This window comes from Dromiciops gliroides, chromosome 6 (genome assembly GCF_019393635.1).
Source record: "Dromiciops gliroides isolate mDroGli1 chromosome 6, mDroGli1.pri, whole genome shotgun sequence".
Lineage (NCBI taxonomy): Eukaryota > Metazoa > Chordata > Mammalia > Microbiotheria > Microbiotheriidae > Dromiciops > Dromiciops gliroides.
Window position 1 is genome coordinate 173,671,271 of NC_057866.1, and position 20,524 is coordinate 173,691,794.

Sequence of the window (20,524 nt, forward strand, 5' to 3'; positions counted from 1 at the left end):
GACAAGTATTAACTCTTCCAACTTAGTATGAAATCTCTGCCATTGTTGCCTGATGAAAGATTGCCAGAGATCGTGTTCATCTGCCATGAGAAAAGAGTAATATTTGATTATTTTCATCTGGCAAAATGCTTTTCACTGGCATCTTGTTAGGGTGAATTATGTATTCATGTATTTTTAATAAGGAACTGCACTTGAACATTTGAAAGGGAAGAAGTACAAATAATTTGTACTTTCAATCATCCTGGTTCAAATGTGGGGTTGTTTTTTTTTTTTGGGGGGGGGTGAGGCAATGAGGGTTAAGTGACTTGCCCAAGATCACACAGCTAATATATGTCAAGTGTCTGAGGCTAGATTTGAACTCGGGTCCTCCTGAATCCAAGGCCAGTGCTTTATCCATTGTGCCACCTAGCTGTCACCCTCCAACCCCCTTGTTCAAATTTGATAATATTTGTTGAAGAATGTTTTGACCATTTTATGAGCTGGTATTTTGAGGAATCTTCCATTATAAAATGCTTTGTTACAGAAACAGGATGATGATAGCTTGCTTTATCCTTTTCATTATAGTGCTTTGTCATTTGTTTTCCTTTTTGATTATTTTGAAATGCATGTAAGGTTAAAATTTAGCTGTTCCCTGATCTCTTTTGTTCCATTTATCATTAGAGAAATCAATTTTGGCATTTTACAGACTTGGAAACAAAAACAAAAATGAAATGAAGATAGATTAGTGGGAAATGTACTGCTCTGTATTTTTGGGTAAGCCCTTATTCTTGTTTGGAAACAAGGAAAGGGGTTCTTAACCTTTTTTGTGTGTCATGGATCCCTTTGGAAGGTTGGTAAAGCCTATGGCCCCTTTCTTGGAATAATGTGTTTAAATTCATAAGAGAAAATACATAAGATAACAAAGAAAATCAATCATACTAAAACCAAATTATGAAGTATTATTTTTCTTTTTTGTTTGTTTGTTTTTTTTTTATTAGTGAGGCAATTGGGGTCAAGTGACTTGCCCAGGGTCACACAGCTAGTAAGTGTTAAGTGTCTGAGGCCAGATCTGAACCCAGGTACTCCTGACTCCAGGGCCGGTGCTCTATCCACTGCGCCACCTAGCTGCCCCATGAAGTATTATTTTTAAAAAGTTGGTAGAATCCAGATTAAGAACCACTCTTCAGGACCCAGTTATATGGTTATCTACGTAATCTCAAGCAAGTCATGACTTTTTTCTGGGCCTCAGCTTCCTCCTGTGCAAAATGTATCTGTCAGATGAGGTAACTTCAAAATTACCTCAATTCTATGATTCTAAAGTGACAATCTCGAATATACACTTTGAATACTTGAAATTAACTAGTAACTAAATGTGGGTTCTATTATTTTCTTTTGTTAAGTTGTACTAATCTATATTTTATTATTGTTAGGAACATAAGTAGTTATGGTAACAATATTAATAGCCTGCATTTATATAGGTCTTCGTAATTTACAGAAGTATGAATATAATGAATATAAGTAAAGGGAAAATTTCAGTTAGATATGCTGTCCTATTAGCCATAAATTATCCACTTTGAAGTAACACCAATTCCAGTTTAGCATATGAGTAAATGATAAAGTTACCTTTTATCTAGAAATCCTTTGGAAAAAAATGTACTGGTTTTCCTTGAGAGGGAAGACTACTCTCTTTGGGGGTATATTCATATATATAATAACTTTCAGTGATAAAGTGAATTTTTTATTTCACTCGGGCAACAACCTTGCTATACTTACAATTTTATATGACAAATAACCTAGGTCATATAATAGTTTGATTGTTGAACTTGTAGTCAGGAAAACTTGGGTCCAAATCCAGAAGCAGACACACATTATATGTGTGACCTGGGATAAGTCACTTAATCTGATTCTGCCTCATTGTCATCACCTCTAAAATGAAGATAATAAAGGTGCCTACCTCACAGGGTTGTTGTGAAGATCAAATCAGTTAGCATATGTAAAGTGCCTTAAAGGGCTATATAAAACCTAGCTTTAAAAAAACTACATCATAATATAGAGATGGCAGAATGTGTAGAATATATAGAATAGGCATTGGAATCAGGGAATCCTGGGTGTGTGTTCATCACTTGTTGTGTTACCCTTTGCTAGTTACTACCTCTCAGTTGCCTCAGGCAACTCACCAAAGATTACAAACTGCAGAAGAGTCTCCTATCAGCACAGGTGGAGAGAATTCCCCTAATGAATTCCTATATGAATTCAATCAAAGGCTTTGTCTAAAACAAAGCAAAAAACAAAAAGAAAAGAAAAAAATAAAATATTTATATAATTTAAGAGGTTGTATGGACTCTGCTGTCATGTAGTTCAAGCTCCCTCATTTTACAGAATGAGGAAACTGTGGCTGAAGAGACCTCAGCAAGTGGTAGCTATGTCAGGGCCTGGGCTTCTCTTTTCTTCATCTATTGCTTACAGACTCACAGTCACAGAGTTGTAAGGGTTGTCAGAGGATTTGACCAATAATCTCCTCTTCAACCCAACTGCTAAGTGGACACTCACTAAATTGTTTGAAGGCCTTGAATAAGGAGGCCACTCTACTATTTCCTGAGGCAGTCAATCTACCTTTTGGATAACTCTAATTATGAGGAAATTGTTCTGTCCTGTCAACCAAAATCTTTCTCTCTGCAACTTCTACACATTAATCATAGTTCTGTCTTCTGGTCCCAAGCAGAATTAGTCTAATTCCTCTTCAAAAATTGCAATACATGGGGCAGCTAGGTGGTGCAGTGGAAAAAGCTCCTGCCCTGGATTAAGGAGGACCTGAGTTCAAATCTGGTCTCAGACACTTGACACATACTATATCTGTGTGACCTTGGGCAAGTCACTTAACCTTCATTGCCCCAGAAAAAAAAATGCAATACAGCTATCATTTCCTCATTTCCTTCTCTTAAGTTTCCTCTTTTTAGACCAAACACTCCCCATTGTATCATTCCTTCATCCAGTTTTCCTAAGGCATGTGCTTGAGGCCCCTCAATAATATTGCTAGGCTGTCTTCTTTTGGATACTTGCCAGCTTAGTGTAATTCTTCCTAAAATATGGTCCCCAGAATTGAATGCAATACTCTAGATGTGGTCTGATCAGGGCAGATATGTTTCTCCTGTTGTGCTTCTAAGGGAAAGAATTGTCTGAAAGGACCCAAAGTAAGATATAATTAGTTTTACTTCTGTCATAGACACTTATTACCTTTGGTATCCCAAATAATCAACCAAAAGACATTCATTAATCACTGGTGGAGACATCTTTTTTTCATCCCCTTCCTTCATAACTTACCCAATTCTGACTACCCATCAAATTTGTGAGGCAGGAAGAGCACATGATGGACCACAACACTTGGATGACCTAGAAGTTACCAACAACTATGATCCTTATGGTTAGATAGAGGACCACTAAGTCATATAATATTTGTTTTTTGCCACTGCATCCTAACATGTTTGGGTTTTATCATATGATTTGCTATTACATACTCCAGGTTCCCATAACCTGACAATGTACTTCAAGCATTGCCAAACCTTGTTAAACTGTGTCAGGTAGGGTTGACAACTTATTGTTTATATATACTTCTGTATGCTATATATCCAGGGTAATTGAACTGATGTCTTGCAAACTAGCCCAGTGTCATTTGTCTTGCAATGAATAGTGGGTTATATTATACAGTGTTTGAAACCAGGAGGGAGTATTTGTATCATGAAGAGTGAATTTGGGGGAAAAATTTCAATAAATAATCATCTCAGGACATGGGCTATATGGGAAGCAGCTAAAGAATGGAAGGGAAGCAGCTAGGTTCAACTAGCATAAGTACAAGCCCTAGGACTAAAAAGAAAGGACTGAGGAAGTTTTTCTATCCTCTTTTTTGCAACCATTGGAAGCTAAGGAATGGTTCAGATTCCCTAGCTTTATTGAATGCATTGAGTCAGCTGGAGAGGGAAATGCATCATGTGACCCATTCTTTGCTTCAGATACCTGTTAAGTATGGCTGCAGGTGCCTAAACCAGCTGTACAGTAGTATACTGATTCCCAGAGTACATCTGGAGAGGGTGGAAAGATGCCAAATAGGAGGAAAGACAGGAGTAATTATGTCTTTGAAAACCAACTAGCCATTCCGCCAACTAGTGGAACCATCATCCTTAAGGTTTTTTTTTTAGAAGAAAAATGCTAACTGGCTTTTCTCTGAAAAAGCCTTTTTACTTGGTTTATTTTTATCTCTTCCCTTATTCCCTTGTTGCTTCTTGTCTGGCTATCTTACCCAAACTATTCTTTCTCTGTGTGTCTCTCTGTCTTTCTGTCTCTGTCTCTGTCTCTCTGTCTCTCTGTCTCTCTGTCTCTCTTCTTTCCCTCATGACCCTGACCCCAAACTTCCAGTTTATTATCTCTACCCCTATCCTAAGATGGTTTTCTGATACTGTTTTGAAAACAAAAGGGGGGTCATTTTTTCTTAACACAGCTCAGTGAACAACCATGAATTGTTCAATGAGTAATTCTATTTATATTTTATTTATCACTTAGTCTGCAATGTGTTTCAAAATCCCCTGTGTATATTCTTTCTTCATGACTATTTTGATAGATGGCCAGCTTTTTAGCCTCAACGAATGATGGAAACATAGAAAGTTAAAAGGAGAAATTCGGTACGTATTGTCCTTGAATTTCCTAGTAAGCTTTTAGCTTGCTCTGCAACATTAATTAGGCTCAGGTTTTAGAACTTGAGAGAACCTTTGGAATCTTTTAGGATAGCTAATGTGAAACTGTATGGGATTGTGGAAAGATATCTAGATTAAAATTCCAGTTCTGCTTTTTTATACCTGTGGGATGGTAGAAAAGTAACAGCCTCCCTGGACCTCAGCTTCTATATCTGTGAAACAAAAGGGCATGACCTGATGACCTCTAGGTTCCCTTCCAGGTTTAAATCTATAATAGTATGACTTTCCTATTTATATAGATAGAAAAATGAGGTCTGGCATCCTGGATAACATGATATTTGCCCAGTATCATGTATCTAGTGAGTTTCAGGACTACGGTAACAATCCTTCTGTTTTCTCCAAAATACCACATTGCCTCTTCTTCTGGATCTCTTGAATACCAGGCCAGTGAAATAATTATTCCATGTTCCATGTAATGTGGGAGCCATTCGATGATCAAAGATTTTTTCATTTCTCTCTGACTATTTGGGGTGGAGTTGAAGACAGAACAAAGGAACTAGGTTCATCATCTGCGCGCCTACCATTCTGATCTCTGTGGGATAACACTTGAGGTTTTGTTTTTTATCCCACTCTATAGCTGATAGGTCTGTATAAGGCAAACCCTTTTTGAACCCCAAGCAGGCGAATTTATCTTAGTGAGGAATAGCAAAATTCCAGGATTGCCACTTCATCTCTTTGTTTTATGACTTTTTAGGTCAGTGTAACTCCCCTGGTTGAGGAATAAGCTATCTAATCTCATTTCAATATACATATTTTTCTATTAGAATTAATTGGAATGTTAGCTATTTGAGTGTTTTTTTGTTTTCAGTTTGTATTCATATCTCTCAGTGGAGTGCCTGATACATGAATACTTAATGTGTTTTTGTTGATCTCTTTCTCTGTATTTAAAAAAAAATTATTAATTTGTTTATTTGCAATGATCAGCAATGGAAAGCGGGTAGAAAATTGACCTCAGGATTAGAAAGCCTTGGATTAAAATCTGACCTCTGGTACAAACTGAATGTATGCTTCTGGGTAGGAAACTTAGCCTGTCAGTTGTCCTAGCAAATTTTCTGTGATGATAAGTTGCAGAGTAGGTACTGATTCCTATTTTAGAGAAAATTTTCTGTCATGGAGTTTCTGTAAATCAATGAAAACAAGTCAAATTTTTAAAAAATGATACCCCAAACATTAGTTAGTTCCCAGATTACAAAGAATTGCTTAAATCTAAATCTGTGGGATGAAAGTTCTCTTTAGATACTATAACCATGAAGTCCCTCATTCTATCTTCAAACCCTTTTCAATTTATGTCAAAAATCTACCTTTGCCTTCTCTGTGGTTCTTCAAAGAATGTAAGTTCATTTATAATAGAAAGTGAACCAATGGAAAACAAGAACTATCTAGTTTTACTCTTTCCTGACATCTTGACAACATTGGGCACTGTTGACCATACCCTTTCCTGGGTTATGTTCTCCTTCCTGTGTTTCTATGACATTAGTCTTTCCTGTTAGTTAAACTACATATCTGACTGCTATTTTTTTCAGTATCCTTAGTAGTCATCATCCATGTTCTGCCCTTGGCTTGGAGTGTTCATCATGGATCTGTCCTAAACATTGTTTATTTCTCTATCTATTCCCTTTCTTTTAGTGATGTCATCAGTTTCCCTGTGTTCAGTCAACAAGCATTTTTTAAAGCACCACTTATATTCCACACACAATGCTTGATTAAGGAAGCTACAGAGACATGACTATTTGATGACTAAGAAGATGAGTCTATGTCCCTAGCCCTAATCTCTCTCCTTGACTTTAGTTCCAGAGTCCAACTACCTGCTGGATATGTCCAATTGGTTATCTTATAGTCAACTCAATGTCAATATTTCTAAAATGGAGCTCATCTTCCTTCTGAATGCAACTCTCCTCCAAAGTCCCCTATGCTTATTAAGAAAAATATTATTTTTTTCACCTAGGTTTGCATGATTCAAGACATCTCTCTCTCTCTCTCTCTCTCTCTCTCTCTCTCTCTCTCTCTCTCTCTCTCTCTCTCTCTTTCTAATTTCCATATCTCACAAGTTGCTAGTGTGACCAATTCTATCTCCAAAACATCCCACTTCCATGTCTCTCTTCCCTCCTTTCATACAACTCCCACCTTAGTCTAGGCTTTTATCAAATTTTGGATTTTACTATTACAACAGTCTGCTTACTGAGATCCTGCATTTTAGTCTCTTTTCTCTCAAGTCTTTCTTCCACATTTCTGAAAAAAATAGTCTTTCTAATCACAATACTACCCTATTCAAGAAATGTCATTGGCATGGCTTTTATTTCCAAAAAAAAAAATCTTTCTCCATCTGGCTCTAGCCTATCCATCCTGGCTAACTTTGCATTATTCCCATTTGTGTACCCCGTGTTCCAATTAAACTGAACCATTTCTTGTTCCTGAACTTGGTATTCCATCTCCTTTCCTCCTCCCTCCATATATTTGCATATGTTGCCCTCCACACTTGGAATTTACCTTACCTCCACTTCAATTACTAGCTTAGCTTCCTTTAATGTTCTTTCATATGCCATTTCTTAACATAAAGCCTTTTCTAGGTACTTTAATTATTTATGCTCTTGCTCCTCTCCAAAAATTGATAATATGTATCATCTATTTATAAGTTGCATTCCCTTATTATATATCAGTTCCTTGAGGGTAGCAGTTCTTTTTCATTTGTCTTTTTATACCCTCTAGAAGGGACTTTTACTTCTATGCCTTATTGATTCTGGAACCATGAACACATGCACATTGAAATATAATGCTCTAAAAAAAAAAAAGAAAGAAATACAATGCTCTGATCTTGAGTTCATCATCAGTACCATGATCATCTAATTGTGTAACATTTAGTGAGTAGGGGCCTTGTATATGGTTTTGGGAGTAGTATGACAAAACACTAACTGGACTGGCCTGTTGTCATAGATCACCTTGCTATCTGTGTGGCTGTGGGTAAGTGCCTCCTTGGGCCTTAGAATGCTTATTGGTAAAATGAAGGGATTGGACTACATAGTCTCTGAAGTCCCTTTTAGCTCTGTAACAATGATCCTATGATCTGGAGTAGGTGAGAAAATATCAAGGGTATTTCCAAATTGTGTTCATTTTCTCCTAGAATAATATCATTATATTTCTTCAACACCTGCCAAAGTATAAAATTACACAGTATTTTGTCACTTTTCCCATCTCATCTTTATGCAGGCCATGTTCTCACTCCAATTATAAATGTCATCCATGACTATTTTTAAACTAGAATAAAATGTGACATTTCTGTAGAAAATTATTTTATAATATGTGTCATTGAAAAAAAATGATTAGGGAGGTCAAATGATCTAAACTTTAAAGAGACATAGATTTCTCTGTCTTTCTGTCAGGGTCTATTACTGGGACCAAAGGGTCTTAGCAGATGAACAAGATGGGCTGGTAAGTGTGGAAAAGAATTAGACCATCTTATTTGGTATGTTTAGGGAAAGATGTGGGGCCTAACTGGAGACATTCAGGCAGCACGGGAGAGAAGGCAGTGACAACAGGGGAAGAGTACTGGGCTGCTGCTGATACTGCTGAAGTTTTTGTTTTTGTTTTACTTCCGAAGTTTAATAACCTCTCCTCCCTACCCTGTCATACCATTCAGACTAGGATTAATGCTCTTGAGCCAAGGAAGTATCCCAATACTCTCTTCATCTCACAGGAAAGGATAGACACCTCAAAATACTCTTAGAAAAGAACAGAGAAGATTTATGAAGCAAGGCATAGCATTTGCATCCTCATTTTAGAGTAATGAAGTTAACATAGGGATCAAAAATTTACTTAACCAGAGAGTTCAATAGTGAAACGTAAAATCATTATATGTGGAGAAAGTGTTTTTTCTAGAGAGTTGTTTAACTTCCAATATAATAGCCAGTAACAGTATACTATCAGCTAACTTACATATTAGAAATATTGGGACAGATTTTCTAGATTTTTCTTTATATTTGTTTGTTGAGTCATTTTTAAATTTTGTTGGACTCTCTGTGACACCATTTGGAAGGATCTTGGGAAAGATACTGGAGTGGCTTGCTATTTCTTTCTCTAGCTCATTTTATGGGTGAGGAAACTGAGACAAGAGGAGTAAGTGACTTGCCATGGGTCACACAGCTAGAAAGTGACTGAGGCCAGATTTTAACTCAAGATTATGAGCTTTGCTGACTTCAGGCCCGGTGCTCTATAAACTGCACCACCTACCTGCCCCCTTTATGATATTAGAACCCTAGAATCTTGCAAATGACTGAAGAAAAAAATCTAAAGCTATTTTCTACAAAGTCATCCATCTGTAAAATGACTTGTGGTCTTTAAAAATTAAAGGCAATCTAATTTAATCTGGAATTCATGAATTTGTTTTTCCCTCTTGGGAATGTCAGTGACCCAGGAAAAGTATTGCTAATGAAACAAAGTAGGGATGTCTGTAGGAGCCTCATGAAGTTACAATAGTCACATCAAAGGACAATTTTATTTTAGTCTGTATTGAAAGACATTGGAGAGGCAGAAGGAAAGGCATCACTACAGCACTGGACTATTAAGAAGTCTTTAATTGACAGTAAAGTTTGGTAAAATTATGATCACAGGGAGTGAAGCCAAGATGGCAGAGGAAAGGCTGTGACTTTTGAGCTCTCAACAGGATTGGTCCACATACCTTCAAAAAATGCCATCAGACAATTATTGGATCAGCAGAACCAACAAAAGAGCCAACTGAGATCATTTTCCAGCCAGACAGCCTAAAAGTATGACGGTGAAGGTCCACTGTTACAGGGTGAGCGAGGAGCACAGCATGTAGCACAGATCCTGCCCCAGGAAGACTGCTCCTCCAGAGCCTCAGAATCATCAGTGTCAGCTCATACTTCTGAAACTTGGCTCAAGGACTGGTAAGGCAGTCCAGTAGTTGGCTGCAGGGAAATAGTATGGGTCTCTGCAGAAGCAGAGGCCTAAGTGCTGCTATGTTCCTCAGGAAGGAGACTTGAGTGGCAACAACCCAGTGGGGCAGGGACATAGGCACGCCATGCTTGTGACTGCAGAGAATCAGATTTCAATAAGATTTCTGTTTTCAGGTTAAAGAGGAAGGAGGCCCTTGGTTACTTATAAGCCAGGTGGGCTGAGAATGAGCCTCTTCTTAAATCATACCACCCGGGACCCCCTGAAGCTTGGGACAGTGCATTCTGGAAGCAGTGTTCCACTTTAATAAGGAGTTAAAAGCCAAGAAATAGGCAGGCAAGATGATCAGGCAGAAAATGCAGGGGACGATCAAAAGTTCTTTGGTAACAAGGTAGATCAAAATACACCCTCAGAAGAGATAATAAAGTCAAAACTCCTACATCCAAAGCTTCCAAGAAAAATATGAATTGGTCTCAGGCCATGGAAGAGCTCAAAAAGGACTTTGAAGATATAGTAATAAAGGTAGAAGGAAATGTAAGAGAGGTAGAGGAAAAAATGGGAAGAGAGATGAGAGTGATGCAGGAGGGTCATGAAAAAACTCAACAGCTTGAATAGCCAAATTGGCCAAATGGAAAAGGAGGTACAAAAGCTCTCTGAAGAAAATCATTGCTTAAGAATTAGGATAGAGCAAATAAAAGCTAATGACTTTATGAGAAATCAAGGCACAATAAAGCAAATCCAAATGAATAAAAAAAGAGGAAAATATTAAATATCTACTTGGAAAAACAGCTGGCCTAGAAAATAGATCCAGGAGAGATCATTTGAAAATTATTGGACTACCTGAAAACAATGATCAAAAAAAGAGCTTAGACATCATCTTCCAAGAGATTGTCAAGGAAAATTGTCCTGATATTCTAGAAACAGAAGGTAAAATAGAAATTGAAAGAATCCAACAATCTCCTCCTGAAAGAGATCCCAAAAGGAAAACTTCCAGGAATCTTAGAATATTATAGACAAATTTCAGAGCTCCCAAGTCAAGGAGAAAATATTGCAAGCAGCCAAAAGAGAAACAGTTCAACTATTGTGGAGCTACAGTATGGATAACCCAAGATGTAGCAGCTTCTATATTAAAGGACTGGAGGGCATGGAATATGATATTCTGGAAGACAAAGGAACTGTCATTACAACCAAGAATCACCTACCCAGCAAAATTGTGTATAACCTTTCAGGGGGGGAAAATGAGACTTCAATGAAAAAGAGGACTTTCAGGCATTTGTGATGAAAAGACCCAAATTGAATAGAAAATTTGACTTTCAAATAGAAGACCCTAGAGAAGCATAAAAAGGTAAATAGGAAAAAGTAATCATGAGGGATGTTAAAATGTTAAACTGTTTACATTCCTACCTGGGAAGATGACACTTCTAATTCATAAGAACTCTCTCAGTATTAGGGCAGCTGAAAGGAATATACTTAGCATAGGTGTGAATTGAATATGAAGGAATGATATCTGTAAAGCATTTGTTTTTTGTTTATCTTTGGTTTTTTGTGGGGCAGGCAGGGTGGGGTGGCTTTTGTCTGAGGCCAGATTTGGGCTCAGGGCCTCCTGAGTCCAGGGCTGGTGCTTTGTCCACTGTGTCACCTAGCTGAACCATGATGACATTTTAAAAATAAAATTAAGGGGTAAGAAGAATGCACTGGAAGGAAGGGAAAGGGACGGGTGGAATGGGGTAAAGTATCTCACATAAAAGAAACAAGAAAAAGCTTATGGAGTGGAGGGGAAGATGGGGAAGGAGTGGGGGAGTGAGTGAGACTTACTCCATCAGAATTGCCTCAAAGAGGGAATGACATACACACCCAAGTGTGTATAGTAATATGTTTTGCCCTGAGGGAAAGTGGGAGGGGAAGGGGATAAGGAGGAAGAGGTGAAGGAAGGGAGGGCAGATTGGGGGAGGGGGAAGTAAAAAGCAAACACTTTTCAGGAGGGATAATGTGAAAGAAGATAGAAAATAGAATAAATATCAATGGGAGGGAATAGGATGGAGGGTAATACAGTTAGAAATAGCAATTGTGAAAGAAATGATAAGCAGAATGCTATCAGAAGGACTTATGAAAAATGCAATTCATCTATAGAGAAAGAACTGATGGTATCTGAATACAGATTGAAATATAATCTTTTTTAGTTCCTCTTTCTAAAGTTATTTTGTCTCTTTTTTTTTTTCACAACCTGACTAATGTGGGGATGTTTTGCAAGAGTGCACACATATAAATTATATTAAACTGCCTGATTTCTTAGAGAGGGCCAGGGAGGGCAGGAGAATGAAAATTTGGATCACACAGTTTTAAAAAATAAATATGAAAAAAGAATTTATAAAAAACCAAAATGAATAAACAAATAAAGCAATGTTAAGAAAAAAAATAGTATGATCAGGAGAAACTGGAATTTCCCCTTCCAGATACTGTTATCTTTCTCTGAGGTTTGAGTACAGTCATCTACAGAATCAATGGCTTGACTTGAGATGACCTCCTGAGCTCCCTTCAATTCCTATTATTTTCATGCCCCAAAACTTTAAATTTCACCATAGGAAAATAAATGGCTAATAAATTGTGTCTTGAAATAAAATCACCTAGGAGTTAAATGGCAAAAGTAGCAACAACAATTTTGAACAATCTGCTATGGAATTCAGATGAAGACTTTGGAATTTGGTACTATGTCTGCAACAATGAGTCTAATTTATCACCCTTTTATTCAATCTAAGGAGCTGCAATTAACATTGATGATAAATATTCACCCTTTGTCTTAAGAGACTTTGGAGAGTAAATTTCTCAAGCTTTCTCAATACTATTCTCATAGGCAATGATGTATTTATACTTTTAAAAATGTGCCCAAAGTGGCTGGGTATTTAGTCTTTACTGCTCAAAAGCCATCTGCAGCAGCACTGATTGACATTTTTAATTTCAATGTATGTTGAGTCTAGCAGCAGGATAATCTTCAACAGCTAGATTCAAAGTTCATTTCCAACAGAGTCAGGCAAAGGGAATGAGTCAGGCAAAATTATCTTCTAGCTATGATGCTTTTTCAAAGCTGATCATCACTCAAGTGACTTTATGGATTGGTATGAGCCATTGATTTCTGTCTTTTAGATCCACCTAATGTTAATAAGAGCATATTGATGGTTACTTTGTTGACTCAGATTTCCCTGGCAATTTACAGAATTTATTTCACCATGGAAATCTGATAGAATTGGAAGAAAGTACAAGAACTTCCCAAACCAGATTACTGATTTCTTCAATAAGCAACCTTCCATTTTCCATTGTTTGATTTCTAGCAGGGTGACTGCCTCTCTCAGGGTGTTTACTAAAATCCTGGGGGTCAACTTGGAATATTACATTTTTTTATCTGCTTCTACAAATCTATTTCTAAGGCTTTATTCTTTTTTTTTTTTAACCTTTAGGGATGCCTTTTATGCTTCCCATTTGTTTTCTGTTCTACTGTTACTCCCCTCATTCAGGTCTGCATTGTCCTCATTTCTAGATAACTTAATCTGTCTGTTACTGGTCTTTTACCCATCCATTCTATCCCACTTTCTGCTGCCAAAACCTATCATCCTAAACCTCTATTTTCATCATATCACTCCTCTTCTTAAGCTATAACTCTTTCCTATGTTATCACACCAAGTCAAAAATAGTTTTCTTGCTTTTGAGGCTCTTTCTACAATCTCACTATAATCTTTTCTTTTTTTTTTCTCTTTTTTCTTTCTTTCTTTCTTTTTTTTTTTTGCAGGGCAATGAGGGTTAAGTGACTTGCCCAGGGTCACACAGCTACTAAGTATGAAGTATCTGAAGCCAGATTTGACCTCAGGTCCTCCTGAATCCAGGGCTGGTGCTTTATTCACTGCACCACCTAGCTGCCCCCTCACTATAATCTTACTTCTAACAACTTTGGTCTTTCTATTCTGGTCAGGACAATCTCCATATTTCTTTTCAAATTCTGCCTGACTTCATGATATTCAATGTATTGTATTGCTTCTATAACAATTTCTCTCTCTCTCTCTCTCTCTCTCTCTCTCTCTCCCTCCCTCCCTCCCTCCTCTTCTTTAAGCACCCCCTCCCCCCACATCAGTGTCTCATAGTGGATAAAAGACTAAGCTTGGAGTCAGGAAGATCTGGATTCATGCCTGACCTCTGACACATACTATCAATGACCATATGCAAATCTCTTAATCTTTCAGTGCCCTAGAAAATAAAGACAAATTAGTCACTAATTTGTGTAGGTAGAAGGAGTTTCCGAGCTGGAAATAACAGGTCCATGAGTTTTAAAACATCCATCTCTATATTTCCATGCACAAATAGACAAAATGTCTTTCTATAGAACAATATAAATACAATTGCTGCTGAACCATTCCAACCATAAATTCTAGTCAAATTATTCAGACACATTCCTTTTATCCAGAATATCATCAGCTCATATCTAGAAACCTCAATCAAATAACTACAAAAGCTACAGAGATGAACTGGGGTTTATACACTCAGATGACAATGATGGCAGAAACAAGAAAAGATCTGCTTTTATAGAAATGCAGAGAGTTGAATGTTCCTACCATCAATTATCTATCATTGATAAAATATGATGAATCTTCCTTTTTAAAAAAATCACATTTTGGAGCATTTTGTCTCCTTGCTATAATTTTTTTTTTTTGCTATAAATGCCCAATACTTTGTTCCATCAAAGGACAGTATTGTTAGAGTAATTTTATTTTTAATTTTGCATCTACAGCATGCTTGTGTGATAGTTGAGCTCTTAGGAAGTGAATAAACCTGGGGCTGAATATTCATCATTTTTAGGCAAGAGGCATGCCTGGTACTTCTTGTCAATATATCTGGCCATTCTTTGGGAAAGCAGGGGCCTATTTTTATTGAACCTCCTACTCATTGCATCCTTAAGAACTTTTCAAAGAACAAAAAGCACAAACTATAAAGAGCTGTAACAAGAAGCCAATCCTTAAAGAGACATATCTGTGTGAGTTCTAGTCCAAAGTTATATTCAGGTCATAGGAAGCTGTCTTTGGAAACCATCAGTGTTAGAGAAGGGTGAGGTCAAAGAAGTAGGGAGACATATGAACTGTGTGATACACTTCCACACAAGGCGGGGAGTATTTTAGAAAGTGTAAAAGAACAACAAAATATATTAATTAACAAGAAGGTGGGAAGGGGTAAAGGCTAATATGTTGCAGTGTACTAGAATAAGATAGACAGCATGGTCATTTAAAAACTAAGGCCTTTCCCTAATTTATAAATAGTCAAAGAATATGTACAGGCAGTATTCTAAAGTAGAAAATTCAAGCCATTAACAGATATATAAAAAATGCTTCAAATCACTAATAATTAAAGAAATAAAAATGATAATGACTGAGGTTTGCTGATCAGATTGGCAAAAATTACAGAAAAAGGAAAATAAAAATGTTCAAGAGTTTAAGGGGAAACAGATACATTTAACTGTTGGCTGAGTTGTAAATTGACCCAGTCATTCTAGAAAATAATTTGTTAGTATTCCCCAGTTATTTAACTATGCATATTTTTGATGCAATAATTGCACTACTACTAGGTCTATGCCCCAAAGAAATAAAGAAAACAAGAAGTGAAGTATATGAACCAAAAATATGATTATCAGCTCTTTTTTTACTTTGGGAAAGAAATATAAATTAAAGGGCATGCCCATCAATTGAGGAATGGTTGAACAAATTATGGTATGTTATTTTAATAGAATTTCATTATGCTGTAAGAAATACTGAATGAGATAGTTTCAGAGAATCCTATGAAGAACTAATAACTAATGCAGAAAGTATTGAGTCATGACAGGATATCATTTTATGTACTGAAAACGACATTGTAAATGTAAACTATGAAACACTTAAGAACAATAATCACTGCATTTGAAATAACCAAACATGATTCCAGAAGACTAAAGGTCTCTTTGGCCCTTTGGGCTATGAGGTTATGTATAGGAAGATAGATTTAGAGCTGGGAAGGACCTTAGAGGCTAAGTAGTCTCCTCAATTCTTCATTTTACTGATTAGAAATCCCAAATATAGAGATATTAAATGATTGCCCAAGGTCAGTCTCTCAAACAGAGTCAGTATTTGAACTCATATCTTCTGACCCCAATTACCATACCTTTTCTATGGCACCACTCAGTTTGTAGATAAATAGAGACATAGATGAATCAAGTTATTTATTAAACTCTTACTATGTGGCAGACAATGTGATAAATGCTAGATATATGGATAGAGTTAAAGTAGGCAAATAGCACCAAGGCTACTGATGAAGAGGTGAAAGAAATACAGAAAGGGGGCTGAGCCCAGTGTGAAGAGAACATGAAATGGTGGTCTCACCTAGGGATTCACCAATCAGGAGGGCTTGGCTCAGGGAGGAGGGATGTCCTCATGGGAAGGCTGCTGTTGAAGTGACAAAGTCCAGCTAGTATTTGTAGACTACAAGAGATATTGTACTATGAGGTTAAAGTCAATTTTAAAGTCTAAAAATAGAAATAGAGAAATAATAATCATAACAACAACATTTATATTGCACTTACTAAGGCCCAGGCACTATGTTAAGTGCTATACAATTACTATCTCTTTTGACCCCTACAACAACATTGGGACATTGGTGCTACTACTCTCCCCATTTTGCATATGAGGAATCTGAGGCAAATGGATGAAAACTAGCACACAGCTAGTGAGTAGCTGAGTCTGAGTCTGCTCTCAGGTGTTCATAACTCTAGGCCCAGCACTCTGCCCACTATGCCACCTAGCTGCCTCATTCAGCAAATATTTATTATCTATGCATGACACTGATGATATAAAGATAGGTGTGACATGTCCCCTATCCTCAAAGATCATGAAATTTAGAAGAAGGGAAATTGTTGAGGGTGAAGGGTTTGATCAGTCCAAAGGATAGCTCCAGGCAAAAAAAAAAAAAGTGATAAAAGCTGGCTAATACAGGAATTTTTTGTTTGTTTTATTATATATATTCAAAAGAAAGACATTTCTTTCCTTGCTTTATAACTTTGTGGGAATTGGGGGAATGAAGGGTAGGTGGGAGAGAATGTGGATTTCAAAATTTGAAAAACATTTTTTTTAAGTACTATGAGACGCTCTTTATTACTTTCATTTTTTTCTTTGAAGTCTTCTATATAAAATGAGTAATATGGAAATGTTTTGCATGATTGTACATGTATAACCTATATCTGATTGCTTACTGCCTTGGGGAAAGGAGAGGGGAGGGAGGAAAGGAGGATAGAATTTGGAGCTTAAAAATGTTAAATGAAAATGTTTATTTTTAAAAACAAGTACTATGAGAAATTTGAAAAGAGAGAGATGGTTTCTTGCAAGATGGGTTTGTACACTGTATTAGAGAAGGCTTCAATAAGAAGACTGCACTTAGGTAAGATGGAAATCAGAAATTTCATTAGGGAATAGGGTGGTGACAGTCTATTCTAGATATGTAGGATTTTCATGTGCAAAGTAAAAGCCATTAAAAAACTGTGAAAAATAATAGAGAACTAAGAGGTAGTGAGTCATAGTGCAAAGAAAGCTGGCCTTGGAGTCACAAAGACCTAAGTTCAAACATTACCTGGACTACTGTAACAATTGGAATGACGCCACCTGCTGGAGACTTACTGTAGAAGAGCTCCACCCATGAGGTGAAGGTCTTTGAGGGCAAGACCATGTGTCTTTCCTTTGGCATCAGGAAGTGACGTTTGCTTGTGGGAGCAAGAAGGGGGAGCCTGGCGCTCTGACTCCGGCTCTTTCCTATGGACTCTGGCAGAGAGCGGAGCTAGAAATGCATTCTCCCTTTAATAGATAGATGAATGTAGGCCTTTCTCTCTCTCTTTACCAAATTCTTATTCTCCTTAATAAATGCTTAAAAGCTTAACTCTTGCTAAAGCTTATAATTTATTGGTGACCACTCATTAGATATTTTAGACAGACTAGCTAGAATTTTAGCCTTAACACTACATATGAAATTGAAGGAGGGAGGCTAAAGACACAAGAGGAATGTGTTTAGTGCTAGCAGCACCTATTGAAGTGATTTTATGATTGAAGAAACAAGTGGATTCAACATGAAAAAAGGGGACAAAAAAGGTCAGGGAGAAATGGAATAACAGAAAAAATGGCAGGCAATTAATCATGTCTAAGGTTCAGTTTCTTCATCTGTAAAATAGAGATAATAACAGTTCTCAAATTAGGATAGTTGTAGTTTGATGAGAAAATAGAAGATGTTTTGTAAAATTTTAAAGCACTCTATAATTGGCAGCTAAACTAAGCTAAATAAACTAATTTGATGAAGGCCTAGATAAAAAGGAAAGAAAGAAAAATGACTGAGTAGGCAGCCTCTTGAACTTCTCCTTAGGTAGTGTGGTCAAAACCTTATTGGTCTGACCCACTTGGCACATGCTACCTCTTATCTTTCCCTCCAGGTGTTAAAGGGTTAAAATGAACACTATATAATTAGATAGTCACAAGCAATGAGAGGGTATGCATGTGCTGTATCTTAGTCATTGGAGGGAGTACCCAGTCCAATGAGATCATGTATCCATCCCAGTAGGAAAAGAATTATCTATTTTCTTTCTCTCTCAGGTAATGTATTCTCTGTGTAAGTATGATTGAATTTTGTTTTTCATCCTCATCTCTACTCAGTCCTTGGATCATAAGAGAAAGTCACCTTTGAGATCAGTTTGCCCAATTCTTTTAGCTTACAAATGAACCTGTGGACCAGAGAGGTTAAAATGCGATGTGTGCCAGGGAATTTGTAGGCTCCTTGACTTCCACTGGGCTCTCACTGCTGCTAGGCAATTTTATTATACCTCCCTTATCACCTCACTATCTCATTCTCCACAGTGTTTCTTCCAAACCTTTTCATCCATCCTCAAGTTTCTCATGGCTTTTCTTCTCTCTTCTCTCTCAGCTAAGAACCTTGCCTTATAATTTACAGGGGGAAAAATGAGGCCATTTTTCAGGAGCTTTCATCCCCGCACTTTTTATCTTCTATCATTGTGATGACTTCTGCCACCATCTCTTCCTTCAATTCTGTCTCCCATGATGAAGTGGACTTTCTCTTTACCTTTCTACTTGTTCTATAAATCTCATTCCATCCCATCTTCTCCTAGAGATTGCCTCCTCTGTCATCACCACTCTCACTTATTTTCAATTTTTCCTTTTCTACTGGCTCATTCCTTTCTGTCTGCAAACATGGACATATCTCCCCCATCTTAAAACACACACATACACACAACAACAACAACAACAACAACAAAATAAAACAAACACAAACTTCATTTTATCCTTCCATCCCCAACAATTATTATCCTATATTTATTCTGCTTTTTATAGCTAAACTCTCCAAAATGGTCATCAACAATAGGCACCTCCACTTTCTCTCCTCTTGCTCATTAATCACTTACAATTTGGCTTCTGACCTTATTATCCAATCTAAATTTCTTTCTCCAAAGTAATTAATGATCTCTTAGATTCTAAGTTCAATGGTCTTTCCTCAGTCTTTGACTTGTCTGCAACCTTTTACACTGCTGATCATTCTCTACTCCTTAATACTTACTTCATTCTAGGTTTTGGGAATAGCATTCTCTTCTGGTTCTCTTTCTACCTATCTGACCTCCTTTCTGTTTCCTTTGCTGAAACCTCTTCTAGATTATACCCTTTATCCATAGGTGTCCCTTAGAATTCTGCCCTGGGCTTTTTCCACCTCCCTTCTCTAGGCATTCTCTTTAGCTGCTCCCAACCTGGGACACTCTCTGATCTTACTACTGACCTTTCTGGCTTCCTTTAAGTTCCAACTAAAATCCTACCTTCAACAGGAAGCTATTTTCCCCTGTATGTGGTGTGTGGTTTCTGCATATTTGTTTGCATATTATCTCCCTTATTAGATTATAAACTCCTTGAGGGAAGTGACTGTCTTTTGTGTCTTTTTTTTTTTTTATCTCCAGGGCTTAGCACAGTTTTTGATGTAAGTGCTTAATAAATATTAAGTAATTGACTGATTGATTTTGTCATTGTGGTTCTAGCAGCTAGCACAGTGTCTTGCACTTACTGGAAAATCATACTTCATGGGACTGGATTGGTTAAGTGATCTGTCCAAAGACACAAAGGAAGTAAACAGTAGAGCTGATAATTAAAATGAGGGCCTTAGACTCTAACTTCAAATTCAGGACCCTTTTTACTCCACCATAAAGCCACTGTGAAATCTTGGAACAGGGTGCTTCATAAATTCAAACTGTTGTTATTATGACTCCAACTAATTGCTTTAGTAAAGTGCTTTTAACATTCTGTACTTTATCAAAATTTACTGGGCCAAGAATACTTGTCAATTCCAAGACAAACTAACTAAATATTCCTAATTATTTAAGTGATTCTCTGTTTTTTCAAGTTTTCATTCCTGACCTATAATTAGGTTTGGATACATAACATTGATTTAAGGGGGAAAAAAAGTGTCTATTGGGATATTTCAGGAAACAACTATATTTGGTATGAGATTCTGATAGCAGCTTTTTTTGGTTTGTTTGCTTGTTTGCTAATTGCTTTCCAGAAAACCTCCTAAAGAAGGAATTGTGCTAAGGAAGGGACTCCCAAAAACATTTTGTAAAACCAATTAAACAAAGAAAAGCTGGTCTTCCTATCTGAAGAATTGTCAAAGAATCACTTTGAAAGACAAAATAAGCAAAGAAAAAAACAATTAGACAACAATAACAGATAATCTTTTTGGATTCCTATTACCTCTTCAAGTCCTTTAAAAACTCTTTTGTTGTTAAAAACTTTTTTTGTTGATAATTAAAATATAGACTTGCCAAAAACAGAATTATCTCCCCCCCCCAAAAAAAA